We start from the raw sequence: 12,788 nt of genomic DNA on the forward strand, positions 1-12,788 counted from the left end.
CCAGGCCGGTATGACCCTGTCCTTGAGTAGCATCTTACCCTCACCAAGAATGATGCCACAATATGAAGACAAGATGATCAATTTCAACAATTGGCTTAAGTATTGGTGTCATTCAAAGGGGATCCAATGCCTGTCAGCCTGGGATGACATGCTCGACAAGCCACGATGCTTCGCTAGGGACGGCTTGCACCTGTCACCCCTGGGCTTGCAGATATTGGCAAAGGTTCTTGCTACCACCATAGTGCCTTTTTAGGCAAGGCTCAAAAGACAAACCCACCTCCATAGGTATCACAAGGGATAAGAAACTAAGAGTAATGCTACTCAACGCCAGAAGTCTAAACCTCAAGATGCACGCACTCGAAACTCTCCTTAGCATGGAGAACATCGATATCTGTGCAGTAACAGAAACCTGGTTCAAGGCTCCCGAGAGCACCCCAGCACTCCCAGGTTATACCTCATACCATGCTTTTCGGCCCCAAAACTTGGACTGAACCACAAAAGGAGGGGGAGTATCAATATTCGTCAAAGATACCCACACCTCCAGGTTGGTGGCACAGCTCGAAGCATCAGAGACTATCCATGTGCAACTAACAGACCACCCTCCCAAACCCAGGAACCCCACTCGGCCTTCCTGAGAACACTGGAAAATATGAAGGTCTCTCCAAACACCATTATATTGGGCGACTTCAACTACCCAAACATAGACTGGGAGCATTACTCTAGCTCCAACACCCTAGCCCAAAGGTTCCTAGAATTTATAAACTCAAATGCTATGTAACAACTTGTTACCACTCCCACAAGAGGGGAAAACATACTGGACCTGATCATCACCAACATGGGGACTCTATGCTCCAGACCAGAAGTGTATCCCTCACTGGTAAGATCAGACCATAAACTAATCTCACTGGATATTCACATCCCGACCCCACCCCTGCCCAGAAAACCACAGTGAAAAACTTCTCTAAAGCAAATTTCACACTCCTCAAAACCAAGGTGGAATCCTTCAAAGCCCCTGAGCCTGTGGAAAATATGGCCCAGACCGCAGAATCCTTTATAAGCGCATTCTATGAACACCTTCAGGAATGCATGGATCATGCAATCCCAAATAAAACCAAGACCCAATCCTCCAAAGGCAGACGTCCTGTCTGGTGGACCCCAGCCATAAACAAACTATACAATAGAAGGAGGAAGCTACTACATGATAGAGCAACATCCCAAAAAGGGAAGGCATCTCTGATCAGTATTAGCAAAAAACTACGGGCACTCATAAAATCGTCTAAGGCCAACTTCGAGAGAAAAATTGCACAGCACACTAAGGATAATCACAAGGCTTTCTTTAGTTATGTTAGGAACCTGGGTGGGAATTCCCAGATATGCTCAGAATTAGTCCAAAATGACAAAAAATACACCGAACCCACAGACATTGCCAACATCCTAGCTGTCAGGTTCAGTGCAAACTTCTCCCCCCCCTCCCCACCAAAAGGGCGAATATCTATCCCAGCAGAGTGCTGCCCCTCTGACATCTCAGATGCTCAGGTAAGAGCCGCCCTCTCCAAAGCAAAAAACACAGCATCAATGGGACCAGACGGTGTCCCGGGCTGTGTCCTACATGAACTCCAAGAAGAGCTAAACCCAAACATAAAACTACTGTTCAATCTCAGCCTTACTACAGGATATGTACCCAAAGAGTGGCATACAGCAACAGAGGTCCCTCTCCACAAAGGTGGTGCCTCAACGGATCCTGGAAACTATCGCCCCATAAGCCTGACTAGCTTGGTCTGCAAAGCTATGGAAAGGATCATCATGGACCACATAAATAAAGATATTAGGGACCTACAGACTCTGGATCCTACCCAGTTTGGCTTTGTTAAGGGCAGATCCTGCCTCTTAAACCTGGTCGATTTCTTTGAAACTGTCACCAAGGCCATTGACGAGGGGAAGGTGGTCCGCACAGCCTACCTGGACCTCGCAAAAGCCTTCGATACAATACCCCACTTGGGCATTATAGATAAGCTCACCAGCTTAAATATAAACCGTTATGTCACTAGATGGGTTGCAAACTGGCTCAAGGACAGAACCGACATGGTTAGAATTGCTGGAGCCATGTCAGACTCCAAACCAGTTACAAGTGGCGTCCTACAAGGCTCAGTCCTGGGACCTCTCTTGTTCGGTATATATTTCTCGGAGGTACAGGCCAACACGGAAGGACTGTGGCTGACCAAGTTCGCAGATGACTGCAAACTGGGCGCCATAATCGACTCTCCAGCTGAGACAAGCATCCTCCAAAAGGGCCTCATAGAAACAGACAACTGGTGCCAGAGCCATGGCCTCAAGCTAAATGCCAAAAAGTGTATAGTCATCCCCTTTGGCAAAAACAAAGTGCCCACAAATTACCACATGGTAATCCATTAAGTACAGAAGAAGTAATTAGGGACCTGGGGACCCAAGTTGATAGCAATCTCTCATTTGACAACCACGTGGCCAAAGTGGTTAGAAAAACATTTTATATAGACCACCTAATCATGAAGGGATTCACATCTAGATCAGGGGAATTCATCGTGCCTCTTTACTCATCCCTCATCAGGCCCATAATTGAGTACAATGCCCCTTTTGGGATGTACCTTACCAGACACCTGCGGCAACTGGAAAGACCCCAAAAGTACCTCACCAAGAGGATCAAAGGGCTCAAACAGATGCCATATGCTGCCCGGTTAAAGAAACTCCAGCTCTACTCAGTGGCATACCGCCTGCTCAGAGGCGATCTGTGCCTGATGTATAAAGCCATGTCCAACCTAGAATTAATGGACATGCTGCACCTCAGAAAATCCAAATCCAATCGAGTTACGTGCTCAAGAGACTTGAACTTCAGCATTGAAATAAATAGGACATGCTGGAGGGGCAGATTCATAACCCAGAGGCTCCCTTCACTCTGGAATAAATTCCCAGTCCAGGTTAGGCAGAGTCCCTCATTGACTCTCTTCAAGAGGAATCTTGATGAGTGGATGGGAGATCATAGGTTTTCCCCGGGTATCACTTCTGTGTCACTGTTAGACAGAGGCACAGTATACTAACCTCGAAAAAGGGCATAGTGAAATTAATTTAAAATGGGTGGCGAAAGCCAAACACACTCTGGCTAGGCTTATAAATGCCCTAGGGTAGATAGCCTAGTATGAACCTGTGCAGTCAGTGCTGTGATGAACTCCCCATGCATGTAAAACCTGGTTTGTACTACAGCACTGCTATAACACAGCAATAATAAACCTTTCAACAGAGCAGGCAACAGATACAACATAGCTGTGCTGTGCAGCCAGTGCTGCCATGACCTCCCCATGCATGTACCACCTGGTGAGTACTACAGCACTGCTCTAGCATTGAACTATCAAGGCCTTCAACAGAGTGTGCAACACATACCACAGTATCATACTATACAGTCAGTGCTGCCATGACCTCCACATGCATGTACTACCTGGTAAGTACTATAGCAGTGCTCTAGCAATACCATAAGAAGGCTTTGAACAATGTGTACAACAGATACCAAACTGTTATGCTATGCAGCACATGATGCCATGACCTTTGCATGCATGTAACACCTGGTTAGTACTGCAGCACTGCTCTAGTGTGGCTATAACAAGGCTTTCAAAATAGTGTGCAACAGATAACTCACTGTCATGCTGTGTAGCCAGTGCTGCCACGACCACCCCATGCATGTAAAACCTGGTTTGCACTGCAGCACTGCTATAACACAGCCATAATAAGCCTTTCAACAGAGCATGCAACAGACACAACACAGCTGTGCAGCCAGTGCTGTCATGACCTCACCATGCATGTAACACCTTGTTAGTAATACTGCACTGCTCTAGCACAGACATAACAGGGCTTTCAACAGAGCATGCAACAGATAACACACTTTCAACCTATGCAGCTATTGTTTCTGAGAGCCCCTCAAGCATGTACCACCTGGTTAGTTCTACAGCACTGCTGTAGCACATGCATAAGAAGGGTTTCAAAAGAGTTTGCAACACATACCACACTGTCATCCAGTGCATTTAGTGCTGACATGATCTCCCCATGCATGTCAAACCTTGTTAGTATTACAAGTCTGCTCAAGCACAGTCATAACAGTACTTTCAATAGAGAGTCCAACATACACCACACTGACATGCTGTGCAGTCAATGCTTCTGTGACCCTTTCCTGAATGTACCACCTGGTTGGTACTACAGTGCTGCTCTAGCAGAGGAATAACAAGGCATTCAACAGAGTGTGCAACAGATACCTCACTGTCATGCTATGCAGTCAGTTCTGCCATAACCTCCCAATGCATGTAACACCTGGCAAGTATTACAACACTGGTCTAGCACAAGCATAACAAGGCTTTCAACAGAGTTTGCAACAGATACCACACTGGCATTGTCTAGAGCCGGTGCTGCCATGACCTTCCCATGCATGTAAGACCTGATTTATACTACAGCACTGCTTAACCATAGCCATAACAAGGCTTTCAACACCAGGTGCAAAAGGTACAACACTGCTATGCAGTGCAGCTAGTGCTGCAATGACTCCCTCATGCATATAACACCTAGTTAGTACTACAGCTCTGCTGTAGCACAGCCATAACAAGGCTTCCAACTGAGCATGCAACAGGTACCACACTGACATGCTGTACATCCAGGGTGGCAATGACCTCCCCATACATGTAACACTGGGTTGCTACTACAGCACTGATCCAGCACTGGTATAACAAGGTTTTTAACAGAGTGTGCAACAGATACCACCCTGTCATGCTATGCAGTCAGTGTTGCCATGAGCTTGCCATGCATATATTACCTGGTTAGTACTACAGCACTGCTCTAGCACAGCCATTACAAGGCTTTCAACAATGTGTACAACAGATACCACACTGTTATGCTATGCAGCATGTGCTGCCATGACCTCCTCATGCATGTATCACCTATTTAGCACTGTAGCTCTGCTGTAGCATAGCTATAACAAGGCTTTCAACAGAGGGTACAACAGATACCACAATGTAATGCTCTGTAGCCAGTGCTGCCATGACCTCACCACACTTGTATCACCTGGTTAGTAATACAGTACTGCTCTAGCACAGCCATAACAAGTCTTTCAGCAGAGCATGCAACAGATACCACACAGTCATCTGTGCAGTCAGTGCTGCGATGACCTCCCCATTCATGTAAAACCTGCTGAGTACTACAGCACTGCTCTAGCACTGCAATAACAAGGCCTTCAACAGAGTGTGCAACACATACCACATATCATACTATACAGTCAGTGCTGCCATGACCTCCACATGGATGTACAACCTGGTAAGTACTACAGCACTGCTCTAGCAATACCATAAGAAGGCTTTGAACAATGTGTACAACAGCTACCAAAGTGTTATGCTATGCAGCACATGATGCCATGATCGTTGCATGCTTGGAACACCTGGTTAGTACTGCAGCACTGCTCTAGCATAGCTATAACAAGGCTTTCAAAATAGTGTGCAACAGATAACGCACTGTCATGCTGTGTAGCCAGTGCTGCCATGACCTCCCCATGCATGTAAAACCTTGTTTGTACTGCAGCACTGCTATAACACAGCCATAATAAGCCTTTCAACAGAGCATGCAACAGACACAACACAGCTGTGCAGCCAGTGCTGCCATGACCTCACCATGCATGTAACACCTGGTTAGTATTACAGCACTGCTCTAGTACAGCCATAACAAGGCTTTCAACAGATCATGCAACAGATACCACACTGTCCTGCTGTCAGTCAGTGCTGCCATGACCTCCCTGTGCATGCAACACCTGGTTAGTAATACAGCACTGCTCTAGCACAGACATAACAGGGCTTTCAGCAGAGCATGCAATAGATAACACACTTTCAACCTATGCAGCTATTGTTTCGGCGACACCCCTCAAGCATGTAACACCTGGTTAGTATTACAACACTGCTCTAGCACATGCATAAGAAGGGTTTCAAAACAGTTTGCAACAGATACCACACTGTCATCCAGTGCAGTTAGTGCTGCCATGATCTCCCCATGCATGTCATACCTAGTTAGTATTACAAGACTGCTCTAGCACAGGCATAACAAGGCTTTCAACAGAGAGTTCAACTGATACCACGCTGTCATGCTGTGCAGCCAATTTTTCTGTGACCCTTTCCTGATTGGACCACCTGGTTAGTACTACAGTGCTGCTCTATCAGATGAATAACAAGGCATTCAACAGAGTGTGCAACAGATACCACACTGTCATGCTGTGCAGTCAGTACTGCCATAACCTCCCCATGCATGTAACACCTAGTTAGTACTGCAGCTCTGCTGTAGCATAGCTATAACAAAGCTTTCAATAGAATGTACAACAGATACCACACTGTAATGCTGTGTAGCCAGTGCTGCCATGACCTCACTATGCTTGTATCACCTGGTTAATGCTAGAGTACTGCTCTAGCACAGCCACAACAAGGCTTTCAACAGAGCATGCAACAGATAGCACACAGTCATCTGTGCAGTCAGTGCTGCGATGACCTCCCCATGCATGTGCCACCTGGTGAGTACTACAGCACTGCTCTAGCACTGCAATAGCAAGGCCTTCAACAGAGTGTGCAATACATACCACACTGTCATACTATACAGTCAGTGCTGCCATGACCTCCACATGCATGTACCACCGGCTAAGTACTATGGCACTGCTCTAGCAATACCATAAGAAGGCTTTGAACAATGTATACAACAGATACCAAACTGTTATGCTATGCAGCATGTGCTGCCATGACCTTCGCATGCATGTAACACCTGGTTAGTACTGCAGCACTGCTCTAGCATAGCTATAACAAGGCTTTCAACATAGTGTGCAACAGATAACACACTGTCATACTGTGTAGCCAGTGCTGCCATGACCTCCCCATGCATGTAGCACCTGGTGTTAGTACTACAGCACTGCTATACCACAGCCATAATAAGCCTTTCAACAGAGCATGCAACAGACACAACACAGTTGTGCAGCCAGTGCTGCCATGACCTCTCCATGCATGTAACACCTGGTTAGTACTACAGCACTGCTCTACTACAGCCATACCAAGGCTTTCAACAGATCATGCAACAGATACCACACTGTCATGCTGTCAGTCAGTGCTGCCATGACCTCCCCATGCATGTAACAACTGTTTAGTAATACAGCACTGCTGTCGCACAGACATAACAGGGCTTTCAACAGAGCATGCAACGATAATACACTTTCAACTTATGCAGCTATTGTTTCTGAGACCCCCTCAAGCATGTAACACCTGGTTAGTACTACAGCACTGCTCGAGCACATGCATAAGAAGGCTTTCAACAGAGTTTGCAACAGACACCACACTGTCATCCTGAGCAGTTAGTGCTGCCATGATCTCCCCATGCATGTAATTTTTATTTATTTCTATTTTTATTTTACATTTGTTAACCGGGAGTGTCTGACTGAGTCAAAAAGGCACTTTTTCAGCAGAGACCCGGGAAGAAAAGCTCCACATAGAAAAATTACAGATATTTTTAGTTATTTAGACATTATCAGTATACACACAAATTACAAAAGACATGTTTTTACAGTGGTATGCAGCACATCAACAGTTACAGTGGAGAGAACAAACATAAATATTAATTTAAAAATAAAGGTTGTTGTTGTCTTTCGCCTTTTCCTGGTTAGGGATTGCCACAGCGGAACTCCGGTCTGCTAATGATTGGCCATAGATTTTTCACGAACGCTGAGGAGCCAGCTTGACGTTCAACCTTCAACGAAGGCACGCCCATTTTTACACATGTCTTTTGAATGCACAGCCAACAGCGGGGAGGACATGTAGACTCCACACTGAAGGCACTCCCCGCACTCCAGCTGAGAATCAAACGGGAGAACCTCTAGCTGTGAGGCAATGATGCTACTGCTGTACCTCTGCAGAAGTAATTTAAAAATAAAGGTAATTAATAGATTTGTGGTGTACAGCTGAAATGTGGAACATAGGTAGAATACATACATAGTACAAAGGTACAGTATATACATTGTGGATTAGCCAGTGTTTGTGAGTAAGATTGAAAACTATTATCAAGTACTCTAGGTTTAGTATGTGTACCTTATCTGCTTTCACTAGCCTGGGGAGCAATCATGGCACTGCCAACTTTGCTTGAGATGTTGGCTGATGAGGTATTTAAAGGAGGCTTTAGATTATGTGTTTTTAATGCTAGTGGGGACAGAGTTCCATTTTTTAGCCACTGAACTACTATATAATGCATCTCCAAAGCTATTGTAGCTGTTGGTGACTTCTAGTAGTAGTTTGCTTGATGATCTAAGAGGCCCTTTGGCTGAGTGATGTTGTACTAGTTTTTTTAGGGCAGGACACTTATTGGGGAGGTAATAGATCAAATGACAGAGGCAGAGCTGATTGTAGGTTAGGAGATTGGGAAGTTCAATCCAGTGGAGCTGCCTCAAAGCAGTACAGTGATGAGTTCTATATGAGCAATTTGCAGCAAAGTGGGCAATTCTGTTATAGCAGGCTTCCATTTTGCTTAGTTCTGTTTTGTTGAGATTAGTCAGAATGGGAGATGCATAGAGTAGGGTGGATAGAAGTTGGGACCGAGCGATGGCTGATCTTCTGTTGTTGGTAAGAAATGGTTTAATATGGTAGAGTAATCCCAGTTTGGCATGTACTTTTTTAATAGTTAAGTTGAGATGACAATCAAATTTTAGGTGGAATTCTATGGTTATTCCCAATAGCTTAGCATTTGCCACTGGAGTGATTGGAGTAGCATTTGTGGAGTAGATAGTGAATTTAGTGTTATCAGTGTTTTTGTTAGAACTAGTTATAATCATAAACTGAGTTTTCTTTGGATTGAGGATAAGTTGGGCTTTTGGTAAGGTATTTTTCAACGTCAGAGAATGCTAGTTGAGTTGTTTGCTTGAGAATGGGAATATTTTGTGCAGCACAGATTAAGGTAGTATCATCTGCATACTGAATGACAGATGCATGCTGTGTGGAGGTATGGAGGTCATTTGTGAAGATTGTGAATAGTAGTGGTCCTAAGATAGAACTCTGTGGGACTCCTATAGTTATGGGCAGCTGCGGAGAGAATTTTCCCATTTCACAGCTTGGTACCTGTCAGTTATGTAGCTTTGGTACCAGGGAAAAGTGGAATTTGATAGGTGATATTGGTTTAGTTTGTTTAGCAGGATTTGGTGCGAGACTGTGTAAAATGTTTTGGACATATCAAAAAAAAAAGAGTTGACACCTGCAGGCCTTTATTTTTGAGATGGGTTACTGTGTCTGTGAAGCATAAGAGGGCTGTAGTTGTACTATGGGCAGGCCTGAAACCATGCTGAGTAGGTGACAGGATGTTGCTTTCTAGGAGATAGAAATGTAATACCTAGTTAGTATTACAAGACTGCTCTAGCACAGGTATAACAAGGCTTTCAGTAGAGAGTTCAACAGATACCACACTGTCATGCTGTGCAGCCAATGCTTCTGTGACCCCTTGCTGAATATACCACCTGGTTAGTACTACAGTGCTGCTCTAGCAGAGGAATAACAAGGTGTTCGACAGAGTGTGCAACAGATACCACACTGTCATGCTATGTAGTCAGTTCTGCCATAACCTCCCCATGCATGTAACACCTGGCAAGTATTACAACACTGGTCTAGTACAAGCATAACAAGGCTTTCAACAGAGTGTGCAACAGATACCACACTGGCATGTTGTACAGCCAGTGCTGCCATGACCTCCCCATGCATGTAACACCTGGTTTATACTACAGCACTGCTCAACCATAGCCATAACAATGCTTTCAACACCAGCTGCAAAAGGTCCAACACTGCTATGCTGTGCAGCTAGTGCAGCCATGACCCCCTCATGCATGTATCACCTAGATAGTACTACATCACTGCTCTAGCACAGCCATAACAAGGCTTTCAATGGAGCATGCAACAGATACCACACAGCCATGCTGTACAGCCAGGGCTGCAATGACCTCCCCATACATGTAACACCAGATTGCTACTAAAGCACTGATCCAGCACTGGCATAACAAGGCTTTTAACAGAGTGTGCAACAGATTCTACTTTGTCATGCTATGCAGTCAGTGCTGCCATGACCTTCCCATGCGTATAACATCTGGAGAGTACTACAACACGGCTCTAACACTGGCATAACAAGGCTTTCAACAGAGCATGCAAGAGATACCACACTGCTGTGCTGTGCAGCCGGTACTGCCATGGCCTCCCAATGCATGTGACACCCCAGTAGTACTAATGCTCTGCTCTAGCACTGCCAAACAAGGCTTTCAACAGAGTGTGCAACAGGTACCACACTGTCATGCTGTGCAGCCAGTGCTCCCATGATCTCCACATGCATGTAATACCTGGAGAGTACTACAACACTGCACTAACACTGGCATAACAAGGCTTTCAACAGACCCTGCAAGAGATACCACACTGCCATGCTGTGCAGGCAATTCTGCCATAACCTCCCAATGCATGTAATGCTGGCAAGTACTACAGCACTGCTCTAGTACAGCCATAACATGGCTTTAAACACAGTGTGCCACAGATACCACACTACCATGCAGCCATGGCCTCCTCATGCATGTAACACCTGGTGAGTACTATTACACTGCTCTAGCACTGCCATAACAAGCCTTTTAATAGAGAATACAAGAGATACCACACTGTCATGCTGTACAGCGCTTGTTGCCATGACCTCTCCATGCATGTACCACCTGGTGAGTACTACAGCACTGCTCTAGCACTGCAATAACAAGGTCTTTAACAGTGTGCAACAAATACCACACTGTCATACTATACATTCAGTGCTGCCATGACCTCTCCATGCATGTAGCATCTGGTAAGTAGTAGAGCACTGCTCTAGCACAGCCAAAACAAGGCTTTCAACAGAGTGTGCAAAAGATAACTCACTGTCATGCTCTGCAGCCACTGCTGCCATGACCTCCCTATGCATGTAACACCTGGTTAGTACTACATCACTGCTATAGCACCGCTATAATACAGATTTCAACATATTGTGCATAATATACCACACAGTCATGTTGTGCAGTCAGTGATGACATGACTTCTCTTTGCATGTAGCCCTTGCTTAGTAGTACAGCAGTGTTCTAACACAGGCATAATAACGCTTCAACAGAGCATGCAATAGATATCACACTGTCATCCTGTCTAGCATGTGCTGCCATGAACTCCCCATACATGTAACACATGGTTAGTACTACAGCACTTCTATAGCACTGCTATAACAAGGCATTCAACAGATTGCTTCACCAGATACTGCATTGTGATGTTATGAATTCAGTGCTACGATGACCTCCACATGCATGTAACACCCTGTTAGCACTACAGCACTGTTCCAGCACTATCATAACAAGGCTTTCAACAATGTGTACAACAGATACCACACTGTTATGCTATGCAGCCAGTGCTGCTATGACCTCCCCATGCATGTACCACCTGGTGAGTACTACAGCACTGCTCTAGCACGGCAATAACAAGACCTTCAACAGAGTGTGCAACACACACCATACTGTCATACTATACAGTCAGTGCTGCCATGATCTCCACAATCATGTACCACCTGGTATGTACTACAGCACTGCTCTAGCAATACCATTAGAAGGCATTCAACAATGGGGTCAACAGATACCACACTGTTATGCTATGCAACATGTGCTGCCATGACCTCCTCATGCATGTAAAACCTAGTTAGTACTGCAGCTCTGCTGTAGTATAGCTATATCAAGACTTTCAACAAAGTGTACAACAGATACCACACTGTAATGCTGTGTAGCCAGTGCTGCCATGATCTCCCCATGCATGTAAAACCTGGTTTGTACTACAGCACTGCTATAACACAGCCATAATAAGACTTTCAACAGAGCATGCAACAGACACAACACAGCTGTGCTGTGCAGCCAGTGCTGCCATGACCTCAGCATGCATGTAACACCTGTTTAGTACTACAGCACTGCTCTAGTACAGCCATAACAAGGCTTTCAACAGATCGTGCAATGGATACCACACTGACATGCTGTCAGTCAGTCCTGCCATGACCTCCCCATGCATGTAACACCTGATTAGTAATACAGCACTGCTCTAGCACATACATAACAGGGCTTTCAACAGAGCATGCAAAAGATAACACACTTTCATCCTATGCAGTTATTGCTTCTGAGACCCCCTCAAGCATGTAACACCTGGTTAGTACTATAGCACTGCTCTAGCACATGCATAAGAAGCATTTCAACAGAGTTTGCAACAGACACCACACTGTCATCCAAAGCAGTTAGTGCTGCCATGATCTGCCCATGCATGTAACACCTAGTTAGTATTACAAGATTGCTCTAGCACAGGCATAACAAGGCTTTCAACAAAGTGTGCAACACATACCACACAGTCATGCAGTGCAGCCACTGCTGCCATGACCTCCCCCTGCATCTACGCCCTGGATAGTAATCCAACACTGCTCTAGCACAGCCATAACAAGGCTTTCAACAGAGCATGCAACAGATACCACACTGTCCTGCTGTGCAGCTTGTGCTTCATGACCCCCTCATGCGTGTAACACCTGGTTAGTACTACAGTACTGCTCTAGTACAGCCATAACAAGGCTTTCAACAGAACAAGCAACAGATAACATACTGCCATGCTTTGCAGCCAGTGCTACCAAGACCTCCACATGCATGGAACACCTGGTTAGTACTACAATGTTGCTCTAGCACTGCCACAAGGCTTTTAACAGAGCATGCAACA

Source organism: Protopterus annectens, chromosome 15.part0, assembly GCF_019279795.1.
Source record: "Protopterus annectens isolate FY-2018-M chromosome 15.part0, PAN1.0, whole genome shotgun sequence".
NCBI classification, from domain to species: Eukaryota; Metazoa; Chordata; order Ceratodontiformes; family Protopteridae; genus Protopterus; species Protopterus annectens.